The sequence below is a fragment of the Cynoglossus semilaevis genome, chromosome 8 (genome assembly GCF_000523025.1).
Source record: "Cynoglossus semilaevis isolate Cse_v1.0 chromosome 8, Cse_v1.0, whole genome shotgun sequence".
NCBI classification, from domain to species: Eukaryota; Metazoa; Chordata; class Actinopteri; order Pleuronectiformes; family Cynoglossidae; genus Cynoglossus; species Cynoglossus semilaevis.
Window position 1 is genome coordinate 19,628,950 of NC_024314.1, and position 7,491 is coordinate 19,636,440.

At 38.7% G+C, this 7,491-nt stretch overlaps 1 protein-coding gene across 1 annotated transcript in view; it reads left to right on the top strand.

The window, feature by feature from the left end:
- Positions 1-5,481: 5,481 nt before the first annotated feature.
- Positions 5,482-7,491, top strand: part of atp6v1e1b (ATPase H+ transporting V1 subunit E1b) — a 6,600-nt gene continuing 4,590 nt past the window's right edge. The window contains exon 1 of the mRNA XM_008315550.3: positions 5,482-5,619. The gene's annotated coding sequence lies outside the window, so the exon portion shown is untranslated. The remainder of the gene's footprint in view (positions 5,620-7,491) is intronic.

Here is a 7,491-nt window from a genome sequence, read left to right on the forward strand (position 1 = left end):
GAGCTGTTTCTGGGCCCTTTGGTTGAATGTAAAAAACTGTTATTTCTGCTCATACGGTAGATAACTCACTGTCATGTGTGGCCAATGTCCACTTTGCTGTTTGTTTTCCAAGCTTTGTGAGGCTAACTTCTTAGTTTACTTTTGTCTTACTTTTTAGCTTTTTGCTAACTCTTGGTTACCTAATCTGTGTTGTTTGGCCAAATGTCAGCTGTTTACCTATAAAACAACGTCTTATTGTAATTCTTGGGCTAGTGTTATCTGGCCTCAACAAGAGAATGGTTAAACGGGCATTCCTCCTGAGGTTGTTGAAGTTGTCGCTGGTCTAAATTTTTGTTATGATGACGTTATGACTTGATTATCAAATTGCATTTTATCAGTTTCGAGTGCTTTTTTTGATAGGTCATCTTCTCTGGAAAAAATATTTGCATAATGTTCCTACTATCTTTCAAATTATATTTAATGAGGTCCAATAATTGTTTTAATTGAGCGTGATTTACAGGCAGTTCTAAGTAGGTGTGATGGTAAAGGTTCATGGCTAATGCTGTGGTTAAACACACTCTGCGTGTCCACAATTCCAACAAACACGCAGGCTGTTCAAATAAAAACAGGTCCCTTTTTGAGAAGTGCATTTATCTCAGGCCAGCAGTTTTAAATATCAACTGACTTGATCCTGTAGTTCCCCTTTCGGCCTTGTTAAAGAGCATTTGGACTCAGGTCTGAACTTTGAGCTGGAAACACCACAGAAAGAGAGACGTGATGCACAGATTATTTATCAGGTTACAGCCACAACGAGAGTCTGATTTTCAATGTCCCTGATTGATTTGCACTTTTTGCCCTTCATTTTGTCTCCCAGGCATAAGTCAGACTCTTCTGATGTTTTTATTTCTCTGTGTTTGTGAGTGTGTCCATGTGCATGTGTTTGTGTGTGCACACTTCCTGCTAATTGTGCCGAAACCGAACCCCCTCGGACCCTCGTAAACCCCCTCCACTCTGTCTCTGCCTCCTTCCATTCAGAGTAAAATTTCATAAATTAAGAAACCACAACATGTGGTTTTGCAGACGTGTGTGTGTGTGTGTGTGTGTGCATGTTTTCTTCTAGTAAGATGTTTTAAAATCAACATTCTAATCAGTTTTATTGTGCTATTGTTCTTTTATTTTTGAAATTACTTTTTTAACCTATTTTGATCCATATTAGATGTCCTTCTGCAAACAATGGCAGAACAAAAAATCAACAAAACTCCTCCATAATTTGTGACAATATTTAAAATGTGCAAAAAACACCACAGATAATCCTATATTAGTATGCTATGATGGCATTTGTTTGTTTAAATATGTGCTAGAAATTACCTAAAACATGCACTCAGGTGTTAATATATGCTAAAAATGCCAAGATATATTTTTCCTTGACCTATCCAAATTTGACCCAAATTTGACACCAAAAAGATAAAAAGTTCTAAAAACTATATGCATCTAGCATGTAACATGAAACATGGACACAGAAATGTGCGCTGGTATGATAATAGAACAAAAAAAAAAGTTCAAATGCCTAAAAATTTAATTACCTTAATTTTCATTAAGATGTAAAATTTACATTAAAATAAAAAAAAAAATTACAGTCAGGATTTAGGATTTCTATTTATTTTGTTTTGATGAGTAACACAACATTTAGAGTAGTCAACAGCGATAAAAATGTTTATGAATTTGGTTAAAAAACAAAAAACTGTAACCATGGTGAATAATATTTGTAACCACAAGCAGGCGGAACATTTAAATTGCAATTAATTTGCATTGGCACAATTCCCGCCTTCATCTTTTGCAGTGGTTTTATTGGTAGGTGGTGTTTGGTTATGATTACCAACCAGCATCCTCTCAAATGCTTTAAAATGTTTGGAGTATCCTGGTGTCCACACACCCCGGGGAAGGCAGGTGAAGTGGAGCTGATTTTAGGATCATATCCAGATGTAGTAACCAGCCCAGGTTCTCACCGATCATTATCTACAGGAACCAGAAGCAACTGACCCTGTCCACTGTCACTACTTGGATCTTGGGTCTTTCTCTCTGGACCTGAAAATGCAATTGCATTAGACAGAGAAATGCATTCAATGCAACATTTCATGCTATGACTTTTTCAAAACAATAGAATAAATAATAAAATATTGCCTATAAATACAGCAAAACACCAATAACTGCACACCATTATTATTAATATCCCAAAAACATGCCATAATAAACCAGTAATGTGATAAAACCAAACAACATACTGGCTTTTTGAAAAACAATTACAAAAAGTTATGGGTCTACTTGTATATATCTTTTGTTAAAAGTGCCTTTTTTTGCCATGTCCAAAATTCAACAAGACCGACTTATCGTAACTGTTTAACAACTCCTAAAAAAACTTGTGCTTTAAATTTTTTGTGATGTTTAAGAGCGACCGAACAACAACGGGTTATTTTCAAAAGAACAACAGTATCGATAGAACTGTGTCGCCGACGTTGTTGCACTCATTAGTGTTCATGTGTCAAAGTGGAGCCTTTTCTATGGAAGGTCAGCTTTTACCTCGACAAACAAAGAAGCACTTTCCTTCCTCTTATGGATTAAATTGCTGCGGGTTTGTTGGTGACGATGTGGGAACAGCAGCACAGTCCATTCCATTGTTCTTTTTTATTTACTGTCACTAGATGAAAATCAAGAAGTGTTAAAGCCACTACTGTGAGATTAGACTATCAGTCCAGAGCTGTTGTGACCGCAAAATTATAACCGCTATCTGTCCGATGGTGGTTGTGCAGTGGGAGAAAGCGTGAGAAAGAAAAAAAAAATGAGGCATTTTCCCTTTGTTAAAGACAAAGATAAATCACAATTTCTCTTCTAAATAATAATTTGTTTTATTAAGATTTTTTTCATTAAATAAATAAAAGCAGCACAATAATTTGATAATTTTGAAAGAATTCTGAAACTTTGATGGAGGGGCACTACCAGATATCACGTCGTGACAAGGTTTGTGAATGAATGTTGCTCCGCTTAATTAAGTAGTTCCTAAGTACAGTACTACTACTAGTAGAATGAACGTACGTCGGTGGAGTAACATACCTTGAAATATATTCTTCCACCAAATTAACGTCAGTGGAATTTTTATGTTAAATAGTTTGTTTTTGGTAGGAGCCTACACCACAAAAAACAAAACAAAAACAAAAACCAGCTTCTTAACCTTTGATTATTTTGCTAAAAATAGTTATATATAGATAAAATCAGTACTTATTACGATAGTGTGGAATTGTTGTGTATTGTATGCAATGTTCTGGCATTCTAATGTCAGAATAGTAATTTCTACGGTTTTCTTAGAATACGACGTTAAAAAAACGTTTAGTAACATTTATGAGGCCAATATCTTATATCGTCTTCTGAGATGTAACACTATTGAGCACAAAATGTCCGTTTAAAAATGACAGCGAAAAGACACCAGAGCATCTGATTCCTGACCGTTGAGCTCCCGTGGAGAATATAAGTGCAGGTGGCTTTGCCCTTTCCAACCAGCAGGGGTGGCAGTGTGAAGAATATATACATATAATTATTATTTTTTTATTCTACTGAGAAGCTTCCAATGGAATATGGCACACTGGACGTGTACCACTTCTGTAATGCTTGAATGATAACAAGCCTCCAGGTCACTAGGTGGCAGCAACTCATACAGTGGTTTTTACAGATAATATACATGCCACTGGTCTCGGGGGAAAGGTACACCGGCACACAGTGTAGTCCACCTTATAGATATTGTCGCGCACTTTTCCATCCAGGAGTTTCCTTTTCTCCATTCCTCCCTGTATTTGACACCAACGCTGTAGAACAGTGTCACTTTCACCCACGCTGCATTGGTTGTAGTTGTCTCTTGACTTCCGGTATCTTTTTCGCGAGCAACTGTACGTCGACCAATGAGATAAGCGGGATTCTGAACGTCATACGTGAGTGTGCTGTCATTTCATTGGTCACAGAGCAGAGGGCCTGGGAATAAGTTGACCGAAGGTTTTCATATAAGGCATTTTCATAAAGTTATTAATCAATTCCATTGACATTATACAGACTATTTTTGAATGTCACGGTAACCGACCAAAGTGCGTCCCGTTTCATCTCAATACGGGGCTCATTTTTGTGTCTTTAATGCGGGAGTGTTCAGGTTTTTTTTCAAGGTGACTTAAGGCACAGCTCATTACATAATCACCACATGTGTAGAATGGGGTGAAGGGCTGGACTAATGTGGTTATTTTCTAGTTTCGATGATGAGCAAGTTCTTTTATACCGTATGTTCTCGAAATATATTGTACTTAACGACATGTGAAGTACCAAGTTGAGAATCCAGTTGAAAGATCTGCTGACCCACAGCGACGTCCTGTGGTGTAATACGGCATTGTTTGACCCGATGACTCACTCAAAACAATAGTGCAGTACAGACTTGAGACAAACACTTCTGAGAACTTATTTCCAGAAAATTGTAAAAAGACCATTGTTTTTGTCAGTTCATGAAACTAAAAGGGAATTCATTTTTAAACTGAAAGTCTTTAAAGAAATAAAGAAATTTGAATCACTGAGATGATGACAAATAAACTGCTCTGTTTAAGGTGGGATGGTGACAGCTGGACAAAATACATTTGAATACAACATCACACGAATCAACTTCAAACGGAGGCCTGGAGCTCTAAAATGAGCTGAGGTAGAAAACAAAATGAACAAAAAATGCACTTCAGAGTCCAGGAGATAAGGTAAAACAAAATTGTTGCTAATTTTCTTCAGATTTACTTCCTGCAGTAGGCTACAGCACCGTATGCCACCACACCGATGATGGCGACTGAAGCAGCAGCTCCACACAGCAGCAGCTCTGTGGAGATCACAGGCGTGGAGGTCTTTGGCTCTAACTTCTCTGTTGCTAGCTGAGGTCCTGAGAGTTCCTCGATGGATGGTTTCTCCACTGTGGGCAACACCGTCATCGGTGCAAGGATAGATGGAGGGTGGAGGCCCTGAGCGGCGTACAGCTCCTCCGTTTCATAGGCTGTTGTGGAAGAGACGGGTGTAGATGTGGTGGAGGGGGGATCAAGCTTCAGAATAGGCAGAAGAGGAAGAGCCATTGGAGGAACCACGTGTTTGAACTCTGCAGGCTCCCTCCCATGGTAGGTCTCCTCTACTGTCACCAGGATTCCCTCAGTGTCTGGGGCTTGGAGTTCCTCCATCTCCTCTTCCCTGAGCTCCATCAACTCCTTTTCCCCACCTAATAAGCTCACCACACTCATCTGCATCTCCTCAGCTTCTACCTCCTCTTCCTCTGCTCTCCTCACTGCCTCCTCCAGCATCACCACATCCTCTGGTTCCAGGCGGACCATGTCACTCTTGGGCACTTCATCACTGTCGTTGAGACTCTTGGCGTCCTCTGTGTCTACGTCGCCCATAGTGGACCAGGACTCGGCCATCAGACTGTCACTCTGCCAGCGCCCAGCGCCTTCCTCCAGGGTCAGAGATTGAGCAGCAGGACTGGAGCTTGAAGAACCGGCCTCTCCTCCGCCTCCATCACCTCTGCTGCTCTGGACTGCTGCTTTGTCCTCCAGAATGGCAGTTGCTACGGAAACATTACAAAAGGTAAAGATGTCCTTAAATTTACTAAAAAAGAAAAGCTTGAGGGATTTTTTTTTCAAAGTTAGGTCAAATCCAGTTGCAGTCTCAAGTCTGACTCCAACTCATTGAAAAAAATTAGGGTGTAATGACAATTCAAAACCACAGGGTTTTAAGATTATTGGGCCTCCTGCTGGTAGTTGTAGAACTGACGTAACAGGTCTGAGTTATAATAATGACATTTCAAAAAGACAACTTTTTTAAGTAGCTAACAGTTAGCCAAGATTTGTAAACAGCTAAAAGAAGACAAAAGTATCATACTATTAACAAACCTAAAACAAACCTATAGTTAATATAGCATAATAAAGATTTAACTGAATTTATTAAACGTTAACCCAGCAATGCAAAATAAGCAAGAGAGATGGAGACAAAAAAAAAAACCTGTGTCTATATGTGACACTGATGATGTGGAAAAGGTTACAGTGACTGTGATCATCTACAGCCTGGACCTGCATATCTTACTATTTTAAGACTTGGCGTGCACATCCCTCTGACGCTCACGAGTGGAAGCTATTTCAGTGATTTTACATGACGTGAGAAGCAGGCAGGAGCAGGAGCAGGAACATGGAAGTGAAAAATATTCTTCAATAAATTTTAGAAAAACTGCCTTTGATTCTGCACCTGATGACCACTGCTGTCGAAACATTAGTCAGGTTTACAAATGTAATTAAAAAAACAATTCATTATAATGGGATAACAGAATTTCTGTTTGCAGTTTTTACAGTTAGTAACATATCTCTGAGGTGACCCTCCTCACCCCCACGACTGCAGAAACTCCTCACCCTCACATGTCGACCCCAGAATAGATTTTCCCAACATTTGTTCCTCACTGACTAATGATGTGTCTGACTCACAAGGTGCAGCTTGTATGAAGCTCCTCTGGTTTCAGGATAGCTTGTCAAACAAGAACAAAAGTATTTACATTACACAAATGGTAAATATTACTGTACATTATACAATGTAAAAACAAATACACTAAAATAATAGGAGTTAGTGATGGAAAGAAGAGTGTTTCCCCTAAACCATGGGTGTCAGTATATAGAGGTTATATACTGGCGGATCGACTCTAATACACATTTGATATGCTCTCGCAGGCCAAATATAATTACACTGCGGGCCAGATTTGGCCCCCGGGCCTGAGTTTGACACGTGTGCCCTAAATTAGGAAAAGAAAAGGCTGTTAAGATTCTGTTGGCTTAACCTGTTGCAAAACTGCTAAATCTGATCTTTAATCAAACAATTGAAAGAATATGCACTATAATATACACTCCTCCATTTTTTCCCTGTTGAATGTTTTTTGAACGATATTTTAAGTTTCATTTCAATGTGGACTATACAAATAAAATTGACTTGATTTATATTATTAAATATAATATATATATTATCAAAGAAGACCTCAAATTGGTAGTGTATATCAGGGGCACTGATATACTCTCACACACATACTGTACTTGGAAACAGGTCATACATACAGTATATGCTGTGAGATCCTCCTGTGCACAGTAGTGTACTTCAGTAATTGGAAGTACACTATTATATAATTTCCCTATTCATTCATTCATTCATTCATTCATTCATTTCTACATTAAGAGTTTCTATTTTCTTCACACTTTGTTTAAATGTATTTACAGTACCGCACATATCCATTTAAAAAGAATACAATATAATATCCTCATTTACCTGTGTCCTCTTAGTTCTGCACTGGAAAAGTTGCTGGACGAAACACAGACGTCCGGATACACGGCAAGACGTAGTTTTGTATTCAGATGTGAAGCCAAAAATCAACACGGGAAAAAGCCCGAGGGCAGGAGATGGCAGAGAATAAGATGAACAAGTGAA